This window comes from Piliocolobus tephrosceles, chromosome 4 (genome assembly GCF_002776525.5).
Source record: "Piliocolobus tephrosceles isolate RC106 chromosome 4, ASM277652v3, whole genome shotgun sequence".
NCBI lineage: Eukaryota > Metazoa > Chordata > Mammalia > Primates > Cercopithecidae > Piliocolobus > Piliocolobus tephrosceles.
This window is the reverse complement of record NC_045437.1, coordinates 121,464,104-121,479,274: the sequence shown is the minus strand read 5'-3', so window position 1 is coordinate 121,479,274 and position 15,171 is coordinate 121,464,104. Positions and strand designations below refer to the sequence as shown.

The following is a 15,171-nucleotide window of genomic DNA, read 5'->3' as shown; positions in this document are numbered from 1 at the left end:
AGCAGAGTTTCTGCCAGGTGCAGGGGACGGGAGAGAAGAAAAGATATGCACATTCTCCTGGACTTCAAAGTTGTCCCATCCTTCTGTGATGTCATCATTTGAGCTGTAGCCCACAGACGTGAACTCCAACAACCCCAAACCCAGTCCTCACCTCCCACACGCTTTTCATCACCCGCTCTCACACCCCATCTGGGGCGTCTGCTTCTATCCCACCATTTCGCAGGCCTGGCCAACTCAAGCTCCACATGCTGCACCCAGAGCGGCCCATCTCCGGGTCAGGTAAGCACGTCAGGGCTCCTAGGATGGAAGACAGGAAAACCTCTTCTGGGGGAAGCCGAAATGGAGCAAAATGGGACCTAGGAAGGGACAGCTCTTTGGTTTTGTAATTAAAACGGAAACCCGATCCTTCTGCTCTCAGAGACCTGACCACAGGTTTCGTTTTTCAAAGGGCTACCTGGATGCTTATTAAAGGCCAACTTGTGCCCAAGATTGGGTTACTCCACTTTCAGCAGCTGCTTGACCTCTGCCTCTTATGCCCGTTCTGAGGTGAAGCCTCATGTGGAATTAAACCCGGGCTAAATAGGTGGCCCAGGGCAGCCGGGGCCCCAGGCAGCTCCTCGAAAGACAAATGTGTTTTGAGCAGGCCTGGCTCCTACTCATTCAGGTCTCTGCTCAAATATTCATTCACTTGCCCTCCAAACCTACAGTTACATACCTCTTCCCCCTTCCTCACATTGTCGTATTTTCTCATGCCACTTCCTCTAAAATGCTTGGTTTATAGATCTGCATACTTGCTCTGGCTTGCAGGCCTCTAGGCTGTTGGCTCCCTGAGAAGAGAGACTGCCTGTCTTGTTCACGCCATAGTTCCTGTGTGTGCTAGTTATTGCACTGAGTGGATGAGGGAAAGGATAAAAGAGTCATAAAATGCCTCACAAAAACTTTGAGGTCTGCCTGACTGGTATTACAGAGAAGCTTGTATAATAGAGAATGTTTTGTAGGAAGGAAGGAAGGAAAGGAAGAAAGGAAGGAAGGGGAAGGGGAGGAAAGGAAAGGAAGGTTGATTATGTTTTCACTCTTGGTATCTCAAAGCTTTATGACACACTCATGGAGTGAACATAATCTTTGTGGCATGATACAAAGGGACTGAATCACTCAAGAAGATAATTTTATCTGGTAGTATCACCTGCCTTTATACATTATACATATATTCTTATTCTCTCTCTCCAGCTATATATATCCAGAAAATTTTCTGAACCAAAATTGGCCAGGGCCTGAATACCTAAGTACATGGAGTGGAAAGTCAGTATAAATTTGATGAGAGCCAGGAAACCTGAAATACTGCTAAGGGAGAGGATGGTGAGGGGGAGAAGAGAAAGAATAGCCACAGCCAGGGCTTATTCTGTGGCTGAAGCCTAGGACAGATTTAGATAGGTCAAGACCATTGTCAAGCCGGCTTTCTCCACACGGACACAGGCACTTTCCTTGGCTCCTCGGAGCTGGAAAACAGTGCCTTTTGCACACAGGAATGAAGGGAAGGAAGCAAAATAGGGCAGAGAAGGTGGGCGAGCCCTGAGTGTAGGAGCATTAAGAAGCAACCTCAGGCTGGGTGCGGTGGTTCACGCTTTTAATCCCAGCACTTTGGGAGGCCAAGGCAGGTGGATCACCTGAGGTCAGGAGTTTGAGACCAGCCTGACCTGAAACCCCGTCTCTACTAAAAATACAAAAATTAGTCAGGTGTGGTGGTGCATGCCTGTAGTCCCAGCTACTCAGGTTGAGACAGGAGAATTACTTGAACTCGGGAGGTGGAGGTTGCAGTGAGCCGATATCGTGCCACTGCACTCCAGCCTGAGCAACAGAGAGAGTGACTCCGTCTCAAAAATAAAAATAAAAATAACGCAACCTCAGAAGGTGGCAATGATGACCTTGTAGATTACAAAACCAAACTTCCAGGAGGGCAAAAAGCAAAACCTTGTCATTGATAAGGGTTATTCATCAATTACAAACCAACTAACTGGACAAAAAAACAAAGCAACACCATCTATGAGCTGATATATTTGGCCCAGCCTGGCTTTTCTGTGTATTAGGAAAGGACAAAACAAGAGTGGCTCTGGTTCATCCCCTTGTCATCATAATCATCCCTCCCTCCCACCCTCCCCCACAGGGCTGATTTTATGCTCAGGAGGTAAAGGGTCCTCCGGCAAGAGCAGGTTGAGAGCCTGCTTTCTCCTGACCCTGTATCCGGCAGGGAAGCTCCTGCAGGTGTGTGTTAATGACTGTGGGGAACTCTGCGTAGGGACAGTTCCAGGAGCCACTCAGCAATGAGGTTCCAAAAGCCAGCGTTCACCAATATGCATGCATTTGTGCAAGCATGGACAGCCTGGAGAAGTTTCTGCTGCAACTGTCCAAAAGTGATACATAATCCATAGCTGTGTAACTTTGCACAATTAACTTCTCTGGAACTTTCTAGCCTTATTGATAAAATTAAGACATTGGAATAGATAATCTCTAAGGATCTCTCTGGTTGAAAACTTTTATAATCTTACGGAAAACATTACTCTGGCCAGGTGTGGTGGTTCATGCCTATAATCTCAGTGCTTTGGAAGGTTGAGGCAAGAGAATTCAAGACCAGCCTGGGCAACATAGCGAGACCCCGTCTGTACAAAAACAAAACAAAAAAAAGCAAAAACAAAAACTAAAAATTAGCCAGGTGTGGTGGTACTTCCCTATAGTCCCAGCTACTTGGAAGGCTGAGGTGGGAGGATTGTTTGAGGCTGTAGTGAGCTATGATCATGCCACTGCACTCCAGCCTGGCTGACAGAATGAGACTCTGACTCAGAAAAATACACACACACACACACACACACACACACACACACACACACACACACACACTTTCTCTCTGCCGCCCTGCTCTTCCTGTCCCATCTCTGCCTTTCTTCTTTCCTCTCTTTGTCAAATCTCCTTCATCTGTCTCACAAAGGCCAGTGAGCCCCAGCCGCAGACTAGGGAAGCCAGCAAATAAGGAATTTTCTTCACAAAGTTTTGAGTAGCAGTTTTTCCCACGTGCTTCTCAGGCTGTGAGATAAATCCCCAAGTCTCCTGTTGAGTGCTGAGTAAGAAAAGCCAGGCAGTCTGCAAGCAAAGGTCTCCTGGTTAAGTCCCGGGGCTACAGAGCAATAAATACAGCCCCTGCACCAAGACACTTGGTCTAATACAGAAGCACATGTGCACACAGAAATGCAACACTTCTGCTGTAGAAATCAAGACACAGCTAACGGGTGAGATGACCAGCAACTAAGGTATCATGCTGATTACTGGGGAAGCGATTTTTATGGATCCAGAAAGCCTTCCTAGGAATGGGGATGTAATATGCAAGTTTTTTAAAGACTAATAAGTGATATTATCATTATTAAGTGTGTCTATTCCTATTTATTGAGAAGTCACTCCATTTGGGACATATCCATCCATTACACATATATAATACATGTAATTCTTATTTCTGGAGCACTATACACTATGAGCTGTGCTAAGCTCCTCATATACATGTCTCATCTAATCCTCACAGTAACACAGCAGATCAACCACAGCACAGTGTTAAGGGCATCTTAATACTCACCTGGATTCTGCCCTTTTTCTGTGTATTAGGAAAGGACAAGAGTGGCTCTGGGACATCCCCTTGTCCCAGGGGCTTGCACCGGCTTTGGTTCACTCCCCTAATGCAGACAAGGGACTGCTTTGTGATGACTTCAGTGTAGATAGGAATCGCCCCAGGAGCTTGCGAAAAATGTGGGTTTGGGGGCATCCCCGTCCCAGGGATCTGCCTCAGTTGTCTGGGGTGGGGCCTCAGCTTTTTCATCTATGAAATGGGACAAATAATATAAACCTCACAGGCTTGGTATAATTTTTCAGTTAAAAAACTATGTAAAGCACTTAATACAACATTAGGAACATACTAAATGTTCTATAGATGTTATTTTTTGGAGTTTGTATCAGTTTTACACATATCGCTACTCGAATGTCCAGAGAGCGTTAATGAGTGACTGATCCCAGGTCCCAGAACAAGAGTGGGGTTCGAATTCCGCTCCGTCTCTAAGCTCCATACTGTGCTGTTCCCTGTGATGTGAATTACTACTGCAGAACTCTAGTATTCTTGATAGCAATTGCTTTAAATCTTCAAATAACTCAGTACTTTGTGTGACTTGTCCTGTAGTCTGCCTTTAAAAGTCATTATGGATCTTCAGTTAAAATAACTTTGTCCTGGAAAGAGGTCAGGCAAATTCGTGGTATACCCATACCTTAATTAAAGTTAGACATCTATGGCCTTTCCTTTGAGGTAGGGAGATCAGGCTGCTTCGTGTGTTATCATCTGTGATTCCACATAGTTGACCTCCCTACCTATCCCCACTCTGGACTCTCCTGGGACATTCCCTTCGACTCCTTCCCAACGCCCAGCTCACATCAGGCACTGAAGGTCCCTAATACGCAAATGTTGAGGAAAGAGCTAAGAAGAGCATGGCATGAAATGGGGCTAGAAAGACACGAGACCTGGAAATGCTAGCCACTCTCACCAAAGGTAGCTCTTAAGGAAAGGAAAGCAGCCACCTTGGCAGCATGAGGAACATTCGTAACTTAGGCCAGGGCTCGCTGGAAGCAGGGCTGAAAGGAGCAGGACAAATTGCAGCCAGTTCCTTTGAGTCAACTGATGCTTCCCACAAACCTCTGTGCAGCAATGGGCTAATCTCCTGTAGCCCATTGGATGGATGACCTTGAAGGTGCACGATGCAGCAGTAACTCTAAAGAGGTGTCAAAAGGGGTGTGAAAAAGCAGCCCAAGAAGGAAGCTTGTCTGTAAGTCTGTCAATAAATATTGTCTATGAGAAAAAAAAAAAGCTGAAGGAATAGCTTAGTGTGTTCAAGCATCTCCTAAGTCTTCTTTGGTTTATTAGCTTTTACGAGGAGGATTCAGAGTCAAAGACAGGAAAAATGGGCTTAAGCAGGAGGAAAATTCCAGCAGGACAAAGAAAGTCCTTTTTAAAATAAATAAATAAATAAATAAAACACAGGCTGGTAAGATTGCTAGATTCTATTGCTGATGAGGTTATGGTTCTACCCATACATCTTCAAGAAGGAATTCTGACACAAAACAACTCTGCCACCCACGCCCCCCACCCCGAGAAGCCTGCATGTATCCTGTTTATACTAGTTCCAGAGTTACCTGCAATATTTATACTATCTGCGTCAGAATCACCTGAAGAGTTTATGTTAAATACAACTTCTCAGGCTCCACCCCAGACAACTGAGGCAGATCCTTGGGATGCGAACGCCCCAAAACCCACATTTTCCGCAAGCTCCTGGGGTGATTCCTATCTACACTGAAGTCATCGAGAAGCAATCCCTTGTCTGCATTAGGGGAGTGAACCAAAGCCGGTGCAAGCCCCTTTCAGCTTGAATTTTCTGAATTCATACATTTTACCAAACCCATCTGGAAAGGGCACTAAAATAAAAATACAGGCTTCTTGTTCAGGGAGGTGAGCTGCTCAGTTGCCAGAGTATCAACCTGAGCCCAGAACACTGCCAGACTGCTGAGCCAAAGAGGGTTTAACAGCCCATTTTCATAGACAGACAGGTGAGAGAAGGATGCCGGACGTCGTCCCAGAGACATGGGGACTGAAGAAAACATGTAGATCTGTTCACAGCTAAGGGCACATTTCCATGCCAAGAAATCAGGCATGAGCACAAGAGTCCTATCGTCTACCAGAAAAAGAAATCTTTGGGTCATTTTTTTTCCTCTCTCTTATCTCTGAGTTGGGTGGTGAACTGTGGAAACAACGTATTGATTTGCTCTTCACTCTTCAATGCTTTGCAGTCTTCTTGTGAAGGAAATTTAAAATATCTCCGACAACTCTGGTAGATGACTGGCTATTTCTAGGGAAAAGCAGCGGATCTGACGGCAGTTTTCCTTTTCCTTCTGTTTTGACTACATCTTTGGAACGGGAGCACGCTGACGGCTGTCTGGGACTCCTTTCCCCAGGAACTCCTGCAGTGGCTTTCTCAAGGTCACTCAGAATGCAGTTTTGCCTCTCTCTGCTGGGATGCCCATTAGCACCCTGCCTTGACAACTAGTCACGCCCTGAGTCTCCAGGCCAATTTGCCTCCCCCATTCTGGGTTGCTGGGCAACAGGAAGGAAGCCTTGTACAGGGCTAAATCTTTCATAGACAGCAAAGGGGGAACTTTCAGCTGCATCCTGGGAAGGAGAAAGGAAGGGACATGGTATTCAGAATTGGGATCTTCCAGCTGTGTCAACTCATTCCACAAGACTGCGGATCTCTCTTGCCAGTGCAAACACTGTCCCTTCTCAGACCTGGGGTCGACCTTTGCAGAGGAGGGAAGCAAGTGATGGAATGCCTGAAAGACGCCAAACTGCCTGCCGGGTCACAGCCTAGTTTGAAGTCTTGGCTCTCTGCCCCTTGCTTTGCATTAAATCATGGGTTGCACCATAACACAAGCTGTTAGTTATAAGTTAGAGTCCCCAGTTAATTCATTAAAAGAATAAATTAGGAAGATTTGTAAGATCACTCACATTCCCTTGTATTTTGATAGCTTCCTTGAGGGTAAGAGTTAGGCTTACCTAGGTCCATGGCTTTGCATATGCACATTACCTTATTTCTCACGTATTCCACAGGCTCATAAGTAGCTACATCCACAAATGTCAGAAAAACTGATGGCTTGGCAGCAATTGGCAAATTATGATCACCTGCTACCTCTACCACTTGCTTAAAACGAGCAGGGGAGCATATGGAAAATGCAGATTCCTAGGCCCCAACTCCAAAATACTAAGGGTGGAATCCTGAAATTTACATTTGAAATAAATGTCCTCTTCCTATAGCTATCACTCTTTTCCTTCGAAGCACAGCAGAAAACATTTCTCTTTTATAAAGGATTAATTAAGTATGTTTGAGTCCTTTTATGTCCTCTTAATATATTTTCTTTCACTGCCTCCAGCAGTGAAAACAGACATAACTTTTTCAGTTCTTTGCAGATGGTTTAAAATGCTCTTTGTTCTGTGTTTTGCTTGGGAATAAGTGTTTTCCCTGGGCTACAACAGAGACGGACAAATAAAGGCCATTTCTCAGGACAAATCTGGCCACTGCCTGTTTTTATAATAAAGTTTTATTGGAAGTCCTGCCATTTAGTTTTTTTACATATGGTCTGTGGTTACTTCATAGTATCTTGGCAGAGGTGAGTGGTTGAGAGAGAAACAGTATGACCTACAAAGTCAAAAATATTTTACTACCTGGCCTTTTACAGAAATTTTGCCAAATGTTGGTTTAGAAGGGGAGTGAGAACAAACCCATTTCCTTGTCTTCCTGGCTACATAACTAGGACTACATCTCCCAGTCTCCTTTGCAGTTAGTCCTGATCACGTGACTGAGTTCCGTCCAAGGAGAGGAAATTGGCCTGGCTTGGTCCATGAAACTTCCCTGAGTTGATCCCCCATGATGCCGACAAACCTTACATTGAACCTAGAACGCCTCCTGCTGAAAGTGGCAGAGCTCTTAATGATTACTCTTAATCATGAATTGAGTAAAGGAGTTTGGGAATCTGGGTCTCTTAATGATTACTTGGAAGGAAGCCACCTAGTCATTAAGAAAAGCCATTTTGGTGTTTATATGAGAGAGAAATAAACCTCAATCAATTTGAGTCATTATACAGTGTATTAAATTCATTTGTTACAGCAGCCGAATTAATTTAACTTAAACACAGAGCCTCCTTCCTTAGGTTAGAACTTAGAGTTAAGGAACGAAATCTTCTCATTCAGAACACCTTGAGCATCTCCAAAAGCATGGATGGTGGGTAAAGGGATTGCTACCTATGTAAAGCAGAAAGAGAAACACGCAGAACCAGAGAGGACAGTGGTCGCAGAAACTATTTTTGCCTGAGGTCTCTACTCACTTTCTAAAATACCCACATAATGAATTTGTCTCCCTCATCACTGACCAGTAGATGCCCTGCCACACACAGTGCTAGAACAAGAGCACTCTTCCCCCAGGAAATCATTATTTCCAGGGGAGATGGAACAGTGAAGTGTCAGGGTTAGAGTCCTATAGAAGACTATGAAGTAGGGAGGAAAGTGTTCTGAATAGAGTGTGGCAGACCTGGCTTTCAGAACCTTCCAGAAATGAACTGTGTGCTTAAGGCAAGTCACTATCCTTTGGAAGCCATAACTTGCTCATCTAGAAGATGTAGTTCTTCTGTCTATAGATATATAGATGTCTACACCCTGGAATGTCAGCACCAGATTTTAGCTGTAACTAGCTCAGAGGTTTCCAAAGCAGCTTCCGAGGATGCCTGTGATTTGTCAGAGGTGACTCAGTATCTTAAGAGATGGGCAAGGGGCAGGTTCCAGACTGCCCACGACATCAACTGGAGCAACATGAATTTTTATGTGTTTATGGTGAGACAGTATTTTTTTTTTTTTTTTTTTTTTTTTTGTTGAGATGGAGTCTCTCTCTGTTGCCCAGGCTGGAGTGCAGTAGTATGATCTTGGTTTACTGCAACCTCCACCTCACCGGTTCAAGTGATTCTCCTGCCTCAGCCTCCAGAGTTGCTGGGATTACGGCACCAGCCACCGCTCCTGGCTAATTTTTGTATTTTTAGTAGAGACAGGGTTTCACCATGTTGGCCAGGCTGGTCTTGAACTCCTGACCTCAAGTGATTGACCTGTCTCGCCTCCCAGTGTGCTGGGATTATAGGCCTGAGCTACTGTGCCTGGCCAAGATAGTATTTTAAAATAGTAACCTATGTGTTTCATGCTGCTCCTTCCAAGACATGCATACTCCTTTGTATCTAGGCAGACCAGAAATATCCCACCTTTGCCTTAGGGACGAATTGTCCCAGCATAGCACAGAGAATAAAGACATTAATTCTTCGTCTCTCAGTTTCAAAATTCTAGACCTGCACTGTTCACCATGGCAGCCTCTATCCACATGGAGCTATTTGAATTTAAGTCAATTAAAATGAAACATTCAGTTCATTGGTCATACTAGACACGTGTGACTGTGGCTGATTGTGATGGAAAGTACACATATAGAACACACCCATCATCACAGAAAGTTCTATTGGACATTGTAGATCTAAACCCTGAATGTGCTCAGAGTATACTTGATCAGTCAGAATTAGGAATCTCCCTCCACCAGAGATTCCTCCAGTTGGGGAAAACATCAGGGGGCAAGCCTCTGAGAATTCCCTTGGCTCCATGCCGCTGCAGGAGCATTCAAGGAGGGACGGCTTCATGATGGCAATGAGTGGTATTGCCTGAAAGACAGCCTTTGAGAGTCTCCCAGAGCCGCTGAGGAGGAAGGCAGTAAGTAAAAGGATGATTTTTTGTGCCCTCGAGAATTGTAGGGAAGAAGCATATAGAGTGAGAAAGGGTTATCTCATTGGACAACAAGGTGGACAGACTTAGGTTCCATGAACGAGATGCCCACTACCTCCTCCCTTAGGCTGGGCTCTGCTACACTCTCTGAAACTTGGACACAGTCCTGGAAAGGAGGCAGAGGGATTTGCAAGTGCTTGTGATTTAGTTTTTGTGAAAAGGGAAACGTGAACATGAGTGAGAAAATGTTACAAACAATACAAGTCACCTTTCTTGGATACAGACACTTGCAGACTGAGTTTTCACTCACTATGTATTTCCTATATTTGCCTTGTACAAAAATGATCCTGCAGCCGAAAACAACGAGATTGAAAACTCAACGAAAGGTTGAGCCAGAGATGTGTGTTTCTCATATCTAAATACATCTTACTAAATGTGATATTTTGGGGGGGTAACAGGCAAAGGCAGGAAGAAGTTTCAGGCCCCTCATGGTTTTGCCCCTCATGGTTTTAGATGAAACTCTGCATGAGAACAAGTGGTGGCAATCTCCAGTGTGTGCCCTGACCTCCTCCCGAAGGGAGCAAAAGCCAAGCCAAGAAACAATAGCGTGAGAGCTCTAAGCTCAAACATGTAAGTACACCCAAAAAGGACACACCCACCCCAGCTTAGAGCCCTGCTTTGTTCTACAAGAAAATGGGCAAAAGGTGAACACGTATTAAGAAAAAATATATCACCATTTCACTAGGAGTCCAGTATTGTTTGTACTTCTAGTGCCACCCACTTTAACATGGTGTTTTCTATGTATATGATGTTGCCTAAGGAAACGGAAACTCTAACTTCCCTTATCCAAGCATGCTGTCTTTCTTAATCAGGTTATTATTACACCAACCGTATTTTTATCCTTTTGGATGTCTTTTTTAGGAATTGCATGAGTGTGTACATGCATATAACTAGGTACAATGCCAACACACTGAAGATCCTGAACACTTAAGGTTTGGTATGAGCTCCTCTGTGAGGACCTAGTGCTGCTATGCAGAGGAGTGAGCACAGTTGTATGGGTGGGTTTGGGGTTTGTTTTCCTGTTACTTGAAAAATAGCTTTTTGTGTGTGTAAAAATTTTTTCAGGACTGTATTCAAAGAAAAAAGAGTGGTGGAATTTTCATTAAAAGGATAATTGTAAGACTAAAGCTCTGTCATCTGTTTTATGAAACAGCTCTGGGCCTCTAGGTTGGAGGATGTGTACACTGAGAAGAGGCCTACAGTAAACTCTCCCCAGACTTCTGCGGACCTAGGAGGCTTCTGACTTCATAGGGTCATTCTCCTTGCTCATTCTCTTCCTCATTCCTATTGTATTTTTAAGCCTCTGTTCTTTTTTTTTTCCCCACCCCACCTACCTGATCTCACTCTTCTGTAATCTTCAACCCATCTTCTTTGCCCTAAACTCCTAGGTTCCCCCACCTACATTCCACCACATTGAAGGGCTTACCTGCATGGTGCCAGCAAAGGTAATAATGCTGGGATGGGTGTGTGTGTGGGTGGGAGTGGGGCATGGGGTCAGGGGTTGAGTTTTATAACTCTGTTTTACCTATCTCTAAAGACAGAAGTGAGCTGGTATGATAAAGTCAGATGCGTCTTTGGATAGGAATGAAAGATTGAGGCTGGGGAAAGGGAAAGAAACCTTTTTCTTCCCAGTGGAAACATTTGCATGCTACAATTGGAGAATGTGATTCTGCCAGCAGGTCATATTGGGGTTGTGTCCTGAGCTATGGACCTCATGCATGCAATTCTCTTTCTCAAAACATAGCTTCGAGGTAGGCATAATTACTCCCTTTTGGTGAATAACCAGTAGGAGAACCAGAAAGGTGAAGAACATGCCAGTCACCCAGCTGGTAAGCCTCTGAGCCAGGAACTTAATCCCAAGAGCAGATTATTGAGTGTGAACACAGTACTGGAACTCAGCAACGTGGAGACTGCAAGATGGCCAGTCCACCCTGGGAGGAGAGTGGCATTTGAAATGGATACGATGACAGCTCTTATTTATTCGTTACGTGTATGACCTGGTAGGCAGCAGGGCTGGAATTTGCCTGAGATCCTGAAGTTTGAATCTTCATCTAGTATACTACCCTGCCCACAACATGAGCTGTGGGCAGACATTCTCTAACTTTAGGAAGCAAACTTTTCCACTGGGGAGAGAGAGCTATCAGTCAAAAACTTCTCACTGGGCAGGGGGTGCGCATGCATTTTTCCCACCAGAAGTTGCTGAAATGTCTGGGAGACTTTTAAGGTTGACTCGGCCATGATCCTACTCCAGATCCTGCTGCTTCCTTGGTTTCCAGAGCAACAGCGCAGGATCGGGAGAACATGCGTGGTGTCAGATTTGGACAGGGAGGCGAGCAGCAGTGTTTGTCGGTGGGAACGGAGTGTGACACACACAGCCTGGGCTCCGTGCCTTGCCCAAGCTGTCACACGCACCACATCCTCCAGAAGCAGGGTGATAACAGCCTGGAATCCACCAACCCCTTGCTTGTCTTTAAGGAAGAATAGCAGCGATGGGGGAAAGAGACAAAATAAGGAAAAAGGCAGAAAGAGGAGACATTGGTTCAGCTTGAAGAAATTCCTACCCTGATGTACACAGTATCCCCACAGGGCCGCAGGATTAGAGAACAGCTGCCGCTCCCAAAGTCTCCAGACACCTCCAATCCTCATGACTTGGACAACACTTCGCAAAATTAAATTACTTCTCATCGGGAAACTGTTCATTATAATTGGGGCCGGTAATTTTTCAGAGACCAGGTCTGAACGGAACTGTGGGTTAGGGCAAAGTATAGGAAGAGTCAGGAAGCAATCTCATTCTCTTCGGTTAATGAGCAGGTCCCAAATCAGGGAGGGATGTTTAGAAGAGACCTTTCTGGATATTGTTCTGGAGTCAGTTGGAGAGTTAAGAGAGGGGACTAAAATACGTATATATATATCTTGAATCCATCTGGAATCTTAAAGAAATTATTATTCAAGGAAGGAAAGGGATGAATTCAGAAATGGCTCCAGCCCCATAATAGAAAAGGCAACTTAAGACTCTGGAGTTCCCAGCTCGTACCAGAAGGTACTTACTGAAAGTCTCCTTCCAACATCTCTGGCCTATAGGTGATTCTGTAGATGTGATGTGCAAGAAACCAAATCTGTTGGGTCCAGAGAAGAAGCAGAGACGCTCAAAACCATTTTTCCCAGAACAGATGGTAAATTCCTTGCTCTTCTTTCTTTTCTTCAATCTTGTTCTCTCATGAACGTCTTTTGCAAGATGAATTCTGTGGAATCCAGGAGCCTCAATCCATACCTGGTAAAGACCAGGCATATAGAAAACTTGGATCTCTCTGCTGTAAGGAATCTAAGAGTTGCCTGAGATCAACTCTTCTTTGTACAGAGAGAAGCATACAGCTCTAGGGGCCTCCTAGAGTCATGGTATGCAAATAATTAAACAAATGGTTTAACAGCAATGTTGTCAGAAAAAGAATTTCCAATTCCATCACCATGGTGACAGTTCATCAAAAAAAGTCTACATCTAAAAATTGCCTTCACTTGGCTGATGGAAAATAATAAATAAGGCTCCCAGGGCCTGCACTTTCTATCATCTATTACTATCAGCCTGAACTCTCCCCTAGTTCTGCCTTTATACCTGGCTTGGCCCTAGCATAGCTATAGCCACCTGTGATTTCCCAGGATGCTTAAAAGGTGAGTGGCTAATTTCCCAAATCCCCCAATCACCAGCTTGTCTCCTCTCCCCATGCTCTTGCTGGCATCCATTAGCCTTTGACCCAGGGTTTATTAACTGTCCACAGCAATTTCATAGATGGGGCACTTATGAAAATGACTCTTAAACTCCTGGGTGCAGTGACTCCCTGACACAGACTGTTCAGCAGGAGAGGAGATTAGGGTATTCTGAGAACTGAATCAGAAATGGGCACCTGTGACTTCCTTCTGTTCGAAGGGAAATGCCACAGCCTAATTTTTATATTAAAAATGAAATTATATGAAGGCATCCTGAAATAGACAAAGTATGTTGTTTTGCCATTTCTAGGAGAACTGCAATCCAAGCAAATGTGCTGGGTGTGAAGCTTTCAAGAAGTTGGGTCAAGAACAAGGACTGAAAGAGGAGCATCAATTTGTAAGTTCAGGAATGTCTGCTCCATCTTTGCAGAGACAAGTACATATCAGGGACCATCCAAGTACATCCACTGTGGACTACGTGAATCCATGACACAACCACACAATGGAACACCGTGCAGGACTATGATATACAAACTGCTGAAGATCTAGAGTTATTGACATGGAAAGATGCCCACGATGTATTGTTAGCAAAAAAATCAGGCGGCAAAACACCATGCATAGCATCATCCTATTTAAAGTGTATCTTTACATGTGTATATGTATATCAGGAAAAGAGTAGAAAGCTATATACTGAAATGTTAATGACTGTTACCGCTGCCGGCTTTTTTTATTTTTATATAATTTTAGTGCCTAAAAAATATTTTATGCAGTGAGCTTGTATGAATATTATAATCAGAAAAAAAAACCCACACCAAAGCTCTAGAGCTACTGTTAGATTGACTTTTCAAGAATAAAGGATAGGTACCAGGTCTCTACTGTACCAGACACTGTGGTGGAAGGCAAAATTTTAAAATTACATGGTCCCTGCCCTCAGGGGGCTTGAAGTCTAAATGAAGGGATATTGTGTGGAACAACACGAAATTTACCAGCAAGTCATAGATTTTTAAGAGTAAAAGAACGAAACATTAGATGACAGTGGATCGTGTTTCCTTGGGTAGACAGACTTAGGATGGTGGCTGAGTAAAAGAAAATTGAGGTGCCCATCCCAGATTGGTGTGATATTGGCCAAGTTGCTCATGTGCTCTGGGGTTCAGTTTTCCCATCTGAAAGTAGAATTAGTAACAGTAGATGAGGTAAAGCACATAGCACAGTGCTACACAGGCTACATTCAGAAAATGCCCACCTTTCTGATTATTTTATCATTCCCACCAAGGGCCTGGAGAAAGTGAGTGTGGGAACGACTTTAGATGGAAGAAAGACTAGCCTTTGTTATAATATTTCTTGATGCTCACAGTCATGTCCCTTTTGAAAACACACTTCCTCTAGCGTTAAGTGTTTAAACAAGTATTTAAATTAAATGGCATTCATTTTCCCAGGGACATGCAGAAGTCTGGCCCACACTTCTCCAGCACAATGCAGTTTTTACTGTAGTGCTTAATCTGTTGATTACTTAATCTGTTCATGAAGCCAATCAATGGTTCCCCCTCCCACCCGCTTCCTAAGCAAATGACTTGCTCCACTCCAATCAAAAAGCACCTTTTATCTGATTCCTTTTCACTCAACTTCTCCACCGTGACCCATATGCCACTTCATTCCACCTTCCCCCTCCTGAATGGAATAAGCCTGGTCCAATTTGCTTGTATAAACAGAAGGCCCAGGCAGGCGGGGGACGTCACTTGGCCGCAGCGGTTCTGCTTTTTATACATTCCTCCTGCCTTGTTTCCTGAGACCTTTCAATATAGCCAGACTTGGAGGAGAGTTATATTAAACAGTTTGACTCCAAACCTAAACAGCCCCTGAAGCATTAGTGGTTCAAAGATCTCCTGGTGCATTTATGAAAAGCCATTGATCTGGGAAGAGGTGTTAGAGGACTTGAAATGCACTAAGAAAACTCCTTTGCTGGCAGGAGGCAGAGTGGTTTTCATTAAGGAACTGCCCTTTATCTCGTCACATTACTGACCTGCTGGAGCTGA

General features: G+C 44.3%; 1 protein-coding gene and 1 long non-coding RNA gene across 6 annotated transcripts in view; one reads left to right on the top strand and one right to left on the bottom strand.

Annotated features, from left to right (window-relative positions):
* The window catches only part of SLIT3 (slit guidance ligand 3), a 630,484-nt gene that overhangs the window by 341,706 nt on the left and 273,607 nt on the right, over positions 1 to 15,171 (bottom strand). The gene's annotated exons all lie outside the window — the stretch shown is intronic.
* Positions 143 to 13,769, top strand: LOC113225190. Its single transcript, XR_003309816.1, has 4 exons — positions 143 to 279; positions 5,524 to 5,773; positions 9,269 to 9,364; positions 13,449 to 13,769. It is a non-coding gene; the product is annotated as an uncharacterized LOC113225190 (long non-coding RNA).